The 10,376-nt window shown below is 43.5% G+C and overlaps 1 pseudogene; it reads left to right on the top strand.

Moving 5' to 3' along the window:
• The first annotated feature begins 389 nt into the window (after positions 1 to 389).
• LOC145512287 (WASH complex subunit 3 pseudogene) lies at positions 390 to 955 on the top strand (annotated as a pseudogene).
• Positions 956 to 10,376: the final 9,421 nt, after the last annotated feature.

Below are 10,376 nucleotides of genomic sequence, written 5' to 3'. Positions count from 1 at the left end.
AGAAGCAGTCCCCAGGCTAGTTGGAATAAGGTGACTGGTTGGATTTCTAAGACCTTATAGAGCTTATGAGTCTGTGGCATCCCACATGAAGGGCAGTTTGGCAAGGTCAAAAACGAACTGTCTCTGTCTCTCTCTCATTCTTGACGTTAGAGTTCCACCTTAACCAAGCTCTTTTTTTTTGTTACTAGAAAAGGCAATAGCCTTTCTAATTTTCATCCTTTTAAAAGCACCTTCTCTTTCTGCTTGTTATCAAGCATGTATTTTCCTTATTGTTTAAAATGTGTGTAAGAGGGGACTAGGAGATGCGTTCAGCCTCTATTACCGGGTTGGGCGGGCCGGGCTGCGGAGGGGTTTGGGGGTGAGCCCTGGGTCCCTCGCCCGCTGAGGAGATGGATGAGGATGGGCTTCCTCTCATGGGCTCAGGCATAGACCTGACTAAGGTGCCAGAAATTCAACAGAAAAGAACGGCGGCATTTCTAAACCAGTTTGTGGTGCACACCATACAGTTCCTCAACCACTTTGTGAGGAGAAGCTAGCAGACCTTTCTCTTTGTATCCAGCAGATTGAAACAACTCACAATATTTTGGATGCAAAGTTATCATCTATCCCAGGCCTAGATGATGTCACATTTGAAGTATCTCCTGTAAATGTCACTGGGATCACAAATGGAACACATTCTGAAGCCACTTCAGAGCAATCACAGTAGAACAGTTTACAGGTCTCTGGACCACAGGGAAGTGAAGCAACACCAGAAAATATCTTAACTGTAGCCAAGGATCCAAGATATGCCAGGTGTCTCAAAATGGTTCAAGTGGGTGTTCCAGTGATGGCATTAAGAAAAAATGATATTGGAAGGACTAGATCCATATCTTCTTGAGAGGCCACATGCTCCAGTGCCTGATGGTGAAGGTGAAAAAACACAGAAGAAAGTTCAGAATCTTCTTTTAATGACTAAGCTTAATTTTCATAACAATTACATATACATGTGTTAGTGCATCTTTTCATCCTATAGGAAAGAGAGCCTAAACTGTAATTCTTAGTTATAAAAACATCAAGTGGCTACAGATCTGCCACTAAGCTTCCTCTATGTTAAAAATAATAATAATAATAAAGCATTTATAAAAAAAAAAAAATGAGTGTAAGACCTTCCCACTTTGGAGAGCAAGCCCTGGACTTAACCTTGGACTCTTCACTCACTAGTTCTAACTTACTAGGGATAGAACCAGTTTATCCCTTGTAAGTTATTTAGCCTCTCCGAGGTTATTTTCTATCAGTAAAATGAGAGATTAATAATATATGTCCACCTCATACAGTTATTAGGAAGATCAAAAGGAAAGATGTATGAACGTAATTAACAAAATGAGGAATAAAAACCGTATGGTCATTGCACAGAACTGTTTTATAAACAGAAGTCACTCTCAAATGTTCATACATGTTCTGTTAGCCCGTATGACTCCTCTCTATTTCACTAATCTCTTATTGGTTCTGGAAAAATGTATTATTGCTTCTTTAATTATTGATTTCTTGCCTTTGATTTTGATTGCTTATTCAGGAGACCTAACTATTCAGAAATTGCAATACTGAACTCTATTCCCCAGATCTGCCTTCTTGAAATGTTTCATTTCTCTGTTTCTTAAAATTCTGGATATATGTCTCAGATTGTCTTCTTATTTAAGTGCAATTTCTGCTGTGTGCAGCTGAAACAATATTTTTAGTCTGTCTTTCACAATGATTGTTACTTTCATTCTTTTTCATTCTGACCTTCACTCACTCGAGAGGAAGTACAGTCCATTTCATTTCTTTGAAAAGAGGCTCCAACCAGTTTCTGAATTCTCTGTTTGGTTCCCCACGGTTGCTCTTTTTCAGGATTAATTAAAATAAAGTTTTCTGTACACTCTTTGGTCTTTTTGGAGTGATAAAATTTTTCAGGGAGCCCACATTAATTTTTCCTGTTTAATACATTCTCCCTTAAGCTATCTTAGTGACTGATCTCTGCTCTACTGCTGAAAATTCTTTAGTAAAATTTCTGATTGATTTTGATAGAATCTGCGATTAAGAGTTTGATTGGATTTCTGCTCACTCAACCATCTTCCTGGATAATTTTCCTACCATGTCAGATCTTTCTACCTTCTGGTTCAACAGAGTCTGAAAAACTTCAACAACAAAGGATGGGATTAAAACCAGAGAGCTAAGCATTTTCAATAGAAAACTGGAAAATGGTTTTTGGTGCTTTGGTTCTGCTGTCAAAACTCAGGCTGAGCCTAAGAAAGGGAGTGCAAGGGCAGAATGTTGAAATAAAATCTTACCACAAACCCCTTAATAACTTTACTAATTAACCTCATTCCTAAAGTTTCCGAACCTTCCAGGCATCTTGCAAGTAGCAAAGGTTGAGTTGATTTCCTTAGCTATAAATGAAGGAGTACTAAATTATTTCCAAGGTCTTTTTCCAGCTCTAAATTTCTACATTAAATAATACTTAAGCTACAGGTTTATTTGAATTGGTGACCAGAATTATCTCCACTTCCTGATACCCCACCTTCAAAATGTACACGTGTCTGTCCACATGTGCTCACACACACACACACACACACACACACACACACACACAGAGGCCTATTTTGATTTCCCTACTTGTAAATTTTTTAAATGAACTGTTATTAAACGTAACATGAACCAGTGAATGCAGGAAATAAGAGAACTGAATAGGAAATTCCTCCCTCTCTGTAATCAGGGCAGCCTCTGCACCGCTAGATCTACCTCAACACAGGAGGTACCTTAGAGTAGACCTCACAGGCAGCCAAGGCATGAATGGGCCACCAAGTCTCAGCCCAGTCTGGACTCTGCAAGGGGAGGCCCTGCAGCCCTCTGGTGGACACACTGTGGAACTGCAGCCTTCTCTGTATTTTAAAAACGCTCCAGTGACCTGAAACCCTAACCAAGGGCCCACCTAAGGGACAGGCTAGGTCTTTGCTTCGAAAATGGTGCCTTGCATCATTTTGAGACACATTATCCCCGCAGCTGTTAGATATGAGGCTCGAGAAAACTCAAGGATGGATTTCAAACTGGGTACTGTTAAATGACCTACATCTTTACTAGTATTTTGGGTTCTCCCAGCAGAAGAAAAAATTTTTAATTCAAGTGTTTCAGGCAAAGCTGCCAGCTTCAGGGCTCTTGCCTCTCCTCTGAACTTCAAGTACTCTTAATTTGCATTGTCCAAACCCACGTCTCAAGAAGATATCTGTGGCAACTAGTAGCAGAAAACTGAGGGATGAAATTGTTTTGACAGGCTCTGAATGGGAAAGTTGTGACAACTTTAAATTATTGTTCAGCCAGTGCTTAATGAATATCTATTTGCCTATTCATTCATGTAAGTTACAAATGTTCATTAGTTCATGCTGTATCAGTCATTGCCTGTTTGCTCTCAGGCTTCCTTCTCATCCTTCTCTTAAAAACTGTTTCCTGTTTATCTTTGCCAACTATCTCCCAGTAAGAACGGCCAATGGGAAGCACTAGCAAGAGACTGGAGATTGAGAAGTAAGGAGAAGCCAGATTCTTTTTGCTGACCATCTCTCTCTGTTTTGAGCATTATTTTCCCTTAGTGGTTCCAGTTCCCCCATCAGCCAGCCCTTCCCTCCAGGGTACTTGCCAGTCCCAGCCATGGGACAGCCTCAGCCTCTGATTCTGGTGACACCATCCCTCTCCTGTGTCCTTCAAGCCCTCGTGGTAGTAGCATTCAGCTTCTCATCTCTGTGCACTTTCTGTGTAATCAGTTCCCTGTTTCAAATTCCCCCTTTGAAATTCCCTCTTTGAAATGCCCGGGATGATTTTGCTGTACTTGGTAATAAGGATATTGCAGTGGGCAAGACCAGCTCCATTCCAGATAGCGTGGAGCTCACAGTCTATTGGGGAAAACAAACATGAAACAATCAGTAGCAGCATGATAAATATTTCAAAAGAGAAGTACATAAGAACATACATCAGAGAGACCTAACCTAGAATAAGAATAAATTTTGTAGTTCCATAGGCAACACTAGAAACCCTAAGTCAATGGGTCTTTACACAATGACACAGTCCCACGAGCAATGGTTGCAGCACAGCAAGTTTTAATGCTACCTCTCACCCTTCCTGGATCCAGCAGGGAAGAAAAGGATCCCTCACCAAAGACGGAAGTCAAGGGTCTCAAAGAGGATTCAGTGCATAGTAGTGGCAAAGAAGCAGAGATGGAGTAATTCTGACACCCTGCAGGGGTCCAAGAAAATTAGGTCCTGCCTGGTCCAGGCAAAGGAGAAACTAGAATCTTGGAGGAATGTATTCTCCTCCTGGCAACCACCAAAACACAGGAGTCAGGCAATGTCCAGGCCAAGCCCAACTCAGAGAAAATGCCTTCCCAAAGATTCAAACTCTAACATTTCAGTATTTCCTGAGACTCCTCCCACCTCGTCACTGCCCGCAGCGCACCAGCCAATTGCTGTGCTCTTTTGTCCCAATAGGTTTCTACCTGTGCCTCGATGGGCTCGGGGCGTTCTTATCCTCTCTATATACTCCTCCATCCTGAAGAATTCCAGATTTACTCAACACTTTGACTTCTCTTGCCAAATCATAAGAAGTCTGGATTAATGCATCAGATTGGGAGGCAAACTCTCTTCATTTGTGCCACTTAAATCACTGTTGACCAGATCTAAAGTGTGTTTTTAAATGGAGGTTTCTATTTCCACACCATAGAGGAAGATCATCACTGAAATGCACAGCCATTCAGAGCCACTGTGCCTTGCAGGAGCTCCCCATGTGGAAGGAGGGAGAAAGCAAAGTAGGAGGATCTGTGCCCCCCTCCCAGCTCACTGCCTACCCTAGGTCAATATTGGAACTTGCACTCATGCTAAGTCGCTTCAGTCCAACTCTTTGAGACCCCATGGACTGTAGCCTGCCAGGCTCCTCTCTCCACAGGATTCTCCAGGCAAGACTACTGGAGTGGGTTGCTGTGCACCCCTCCAGCGGTTCCTCTCAACCCAGGGCATGAACCCATATCTCTTACGTCTCGTACACTGGCAGGCAGGTTCTTTACCACTTGAGCCACCTGGGAAGCCCACACTAGAAAGCATATCTAAAAATGTTATGACTCAGCATACTACCATCCGCCGATCTCTCCTTCAAACTCCAATTATACTTAGTCTACAACATCAAAACTCATGACTCGGAGCCATTATGGGTCAGTTATGGCATCTGAGGCAGGCCAAGAAAAGGAGGCAGCTCAGGTGTTGCTTGAGTCACTGGGACATGGGCTGGAGCAGCCCTTCTCAATCTGGGTTCCATGAGAGAACCAAGCCCTAAGGCATCTATTATATGTAATGAATTATCTTGTATCTTTTATGCTTCCAGAACGGTACTAGCTATGTGCCATCCTTGGGAGAACTGAGAAAATAATCATTCTAATAATGCTCTATAGACTTTCATTCTCTCTTGGAACTCCTGCTGAGAAGGCTGACCCAATAACAAAAGCTGGTCCCAGTAATGCTTTCGTCAGTCTCTTGAATTGGTCTGGTTCACAGGCTTATATGTGAATGATCCCATCCAGGGAAATTCCCTGGCCGTCCAGTGGTTAAGACTCAGCACTCTCACTGCTGGGTTCCTGGATTCAATCCCTGGTATAGAACTAAGGTTCCACAAGCCACAGGGTGCAGCCAAAATACAATGATTCCACCACAAACATTAATGTGAGTCGGGGAGGGATGTGTTTAAGAATATGGTTACAGGGGACTTCTAGTAGTTAAGAATTCACCTTGCAATGCAGGGGATGCGGGTTTGATCCCTAGTCAGGGAACTGAGATCCCACATGCCGCAGGTCAGTTGAGCCCCTGCACTCTGGAGCTCATGTGCCACAATGAGAGATGCTATGACCCAATGCAGTCAAATAAATAAATATTTTTAAAATGTAAACATCATGAAGCCTATACCAAAATTAAAAAAAAAAAAATACAAGCATAAAAGCACAGTGAGAGAACATGGCAAAACAACCAGAGGAGCCCCCAAGAAGTCCACACCTGGGTCTCCTAATGGCCTTTTATCTTCCCTCTGACCATTCAACTAGCCAAATCCATCCAATTTTAACAGAAGATAACTGAAGAATTAAACCTATTTTCATCTCTGAGCAGGATCCCCTTTGCCTGGTCCATTTTCTGGAATTATCTCCACACAAACCCCTGCCCTCAGCCATGGGCACTGAGCCCGGTGAGAAGATGGGGACTAAGTCCCATGACGTGAGAAGGGGGTGGGGCATGGAGGGAAGATGCATATTATCTGCCTTGTGTCTCCAAGGTTCCACCACCTGGAATGGGGAGAGCCTCCCTAAGGGGAAGATGCAATGGGAAGGGGGGGAAGGAGGTACAGATAAATAACACTTAGCTGAGCACTTTTTTAAACTGCTGTTTCCTAACTGTTTCACCGACGTGTCCAATCTCTGCAGCTAGGCTGTAAATTCCTTGAGCGCAAGGACTAAGTTTACGCTGTAAATCTTTAATCTCCTACAGCATTCAGCCCAGTGCTTCTCCTGCAGATGCTTCATCAGCATACTGTTGATTAATTAGCATCCGCTTTGGGGAAAAAAAAAATGGCGCATCCTTGGAACAATTACAGTGTAAGGTTTATTCAAAAGTATTGAATGAATATGATAAGGTTTAAAACATTGAATGCTTGTGCGCTATGAGCCAAGGATCTCCCCACATCACACCACACTGGGTCTCATAAGAGCCACCCACCCTACCCTGGACATCAGATAGCGAAGCCTGCATAGGGGAGAAGCTCATCACAGCTGAAATTGAGCAGAGCTTCCCTTGTAGACAGAGCCCCAAGACTTCTTTCTCATATAGATTTCTAGGACTAGCAGGCCACACAGAAACTGAGGACAAAACTGACCCCATCCCACCCCGTCTTCCTTCCACCTCTGCTCTGCTACGGAGAGTGAACACCCTTTGTTGCTGAATTCCAAAGTCTCACCAACTGTTCAAGCTTGCTACTCTCAGGAATCAGTGTGTACTGCCTGCACACACACCCCCCAACATACACACACCCTGGGACTCAGCTCAGCCTCAGAATGAGGCGGGGGAGTGGCACTCCTCCATAGTCTTCAAGTCTGTGAGATCTGACTGCCCACTTCAGGCTGAGTCCCAGTGGGCCCTGAACCCCATGCGACTCTCAAATCGGTCAGCCAGGAGCTTGGACAGTCAACACTTCGGGTGGGAGGGGGAATGTGGTAATGACTCTGAGGCTCCAAATTCACATGAAGTTGATTTTGTCTCAAGCTAGTGGACTCAGTTTGGGTGGGGAATAGGCAAATGATGAGAAAACAAGCCAGTGATGAGAAAAGGTTGTCTGCGATCCTTACCTCCTTCCTGGAGTAACAGTCAGAAGGCAGTGGAGTGAATGCGGAATCAGGAGAGATTGGGGGATCCTCCAGCCAGACCTTGACCATGCTGGTGAGCACCCACTCCCCACACTCCAGCACACCTTTGGGTGACCAGAATGTCACGTCTACCAGAAAGCATGGCTCTTCCCTGGAACAACACTAGAGACCCTATGAATTCTTAACTCACTACGTCTCTATCCTAAACTTGATGAGCTGAGGTCACCTTCCTTTTTCCTTAATCATTCCACTAGATTTTCCACATATCCTCATTATTCTCTAAACATGGAACCAATCTTAAATCATTTGTACTGGCAAATAGAATCTTCAGCTGGTACCATGATGGCAGGGCTCCCAAGATTTCCCTGAGAATATGGGTGTTTTGCTCTCACCTCTGCATTGCCTTCCAGAATTCATCACCACCGTATTTTGGAGACTGGGGCTCTCTGCCTTCCACTCATGGCCTCCACTGAATTCTGGCAGCCAGGCTTGCCCCAGGTTCCTGCAGATTTGACTGACAGCCTTGCCTGACCACTTAGCTAGGTCTCATTCGTTGTTACTGAACATGTGATGTGTTCTCTGCCCTTCCTTTAGCTGTACTGACTTTGGGGGTAAATGTAGAGTGATTCTGAACACTCCACTTTCCCCATCCAAGCCAAGCCTAGAACCAAAGCTTTGGGGTGGCCACCCTGCCATGAACATGTTCAGGCACACCGTCTGGCTCTGCTACAAGACAAACATGTTCTTCCTGCTTCTGCCAGTCCGCAAAAATTAATAATCAATCGTCATGACCTTTATATCACATTTATCAACCTTAGCAAAGGGAAATCTGGACTTTGAAAGCTGTTTGGCAAGCTTGACTGCCCAGAGAAGTTCAAAGAACAGCCTAGCCAGTTGTTTCATAGTTGATGGCATTCTCTAGACCCATGACTAAAGCATTTTTTATGCAATACGTTTTAAGTCGCTGTACTCAAACAGGCAATAAGATCTGGAATCTGATCTGCAGTTCCAATCCTGGGGTGTCCAGGAAACTTTCCAGTTCAGTGAGCCACACAGAAATAGAGAGATAGTATAATGTGGTAAAGTACAGTGACTTTTGCACTTTCTAGCTCCATAGTAAATGATTCATGTTAAATGGCAAACCAGATAGATAGACAGACAGACAGACACACACACACATACACGCACACTTCCACATAAGTGAAACAAAAGTTTCTTGAGGGACTTCCTTGGTGATTCAGTGAAGAGTTCAACTCTTAACACCTAAGAACTAGCATGAAAAAGTGTTAGTCACTCAATCATGTCCAACTCTATGCGACCCCATGGATATAGGCTGGCAGGCTCCTCTGTCCATGAAATTCTCCAGGCAAGAATATTAGAGTTGGTTGCCATTCCCCTCTCCAGGGGATCTTCCTCACCCGGGAATCGAACCTGGGTCTCCTGCATTGCAGGCGGATTCTTTACCATCTGAGCCACCCAGAAGCTCAAGAATTAGCATGCCACAACTAAAAAAAAAAAGTTCCTTCATGCCACAACTAAAGATCCCATGTGCCACAATTAAGACCCGGTGCAGCCAAATAAATACATGTTTTTTTTTTAAGTTTCTTGAAACAATACTGCCTTAGAGGAAGACGCGTGTGAAAGTAATTTACTAGGAAATGTTTCCAGGGAAAAGAGTTAGAGGAATGAGGAAGCTGGACCAGGAAGAGGCCAAGTAAGGGTGCTATATCAAGCCAAGTCACACAGAGGGTAATTTTGACTCATTCCCTCAGGGGACCCTCAGGGAGCACTGTGGGTCACACCTCAAAATCATGCCAATGATAGGGCAATAGAGCTGTGTACCTCCCAGTGCCCAGCATTATCATTAGCCAAGGGCCACTCACATTGGTATTCAGTTGGTGCACATAGAGAGGGTAAAGGGGCTGACACTAACATGATATTGTAACTCAACTACACTTCTATAAAAAATTTTTTAAAGATTCTCTCTGGGAATTCCCTGGCAGTCCAGTGGTTAAGACTCTGTGCTTCCACCGCAGGGGGCCTGGGTTCAGTCACTGGTCAGGGAACTAAGATCCTGCAAGCCTCTCACTTTGCCCAGAAAAAAAAAAAAAAAAAAAGGATTCTCTCCTAGATCAAACTCTAAAAAAGTTTAAAGAAAAAAATAGGTAACAATGATCCCAGGTAGCATGGGCAGAGAAGGATCAGGACCTGCTCCAAACACCCTAACCATGAGTGATCATCTGTGATGTTTTCTATTCTGGTTTTGTTTTGTCTTGTTCTTTAACTTTTTGGCTATGGATTCAAATCTCAGTGCAGCCACTTATGAGCTGCTGTTTAACCTGTTTGAGGTTTTTCCTCATTCCTAAAATGCAAATAACTATATCAACTTTTGTTCACAGTGATGAAAATAGGAATCAATATAGATATCCCTAGCAAATAACAGGTGCTCCACTTGGAGCTATTATGATTCATAAATGTATCCTGAAGGGGACTTCCCTCTTCCCTGGTGGTACAGTGATTAGGACTCTGACCTTCCACTTCAGGAGACGTAAGTTCAATCCCTGGTCAGGGAAATAAGATCCTGAAAGTCACATGGCATGACCGAAAATTTTAAAAAAACAAATAAATATATCCTCAAAATTCCTGGGGAAAGTAATACCAAAACGTCCGTATGCTCTTGACCATATGCAAGACAGGCATGCATAAAAACACAAGTGAGCTCCTTGGCAGAGATACAACAGGCATCTACACAAATCTTCACCCCCTCCTGCCTCCACGCCTTAGTGCTTTATTCCCTTTGACTATTGCTGTTCATCGTTCAAGTTATGTCTTACAAGTTCCACTTTCTTGAAGCTTTTCCAGACCACTGCAACTGAAAACTCTCCTTCCTCTGAATTGCCATGCTGTTCTATTTGAAATTATTTTTTTATTGGAGTATAATTGGTTTACAATGTTGTATTAGTTTCTGGTGTACAACAAC

Source organism: Giraffa tippelskirchi, chromosome 7 (genome assembly GCF_054371585.1).
Source record: "Giraffa tippelskirchi isolate mGirTip1 chromosome 7, T2T-mGirTip1v1.2.pri, whole genome shotgun sequence".
NCBI classification, from domain to species: Eukaryota; Metazoa; Chordata; class Mammalia; order Artiodactyla; family Giraffidae; genus Giraffa; species Giraffa tippelskirchi.
The sequence above is the reverse complement of the archived record's forward strand: the minus strand, read 5'-3'. Positions and strand labels throughout refer to the sequence as shown.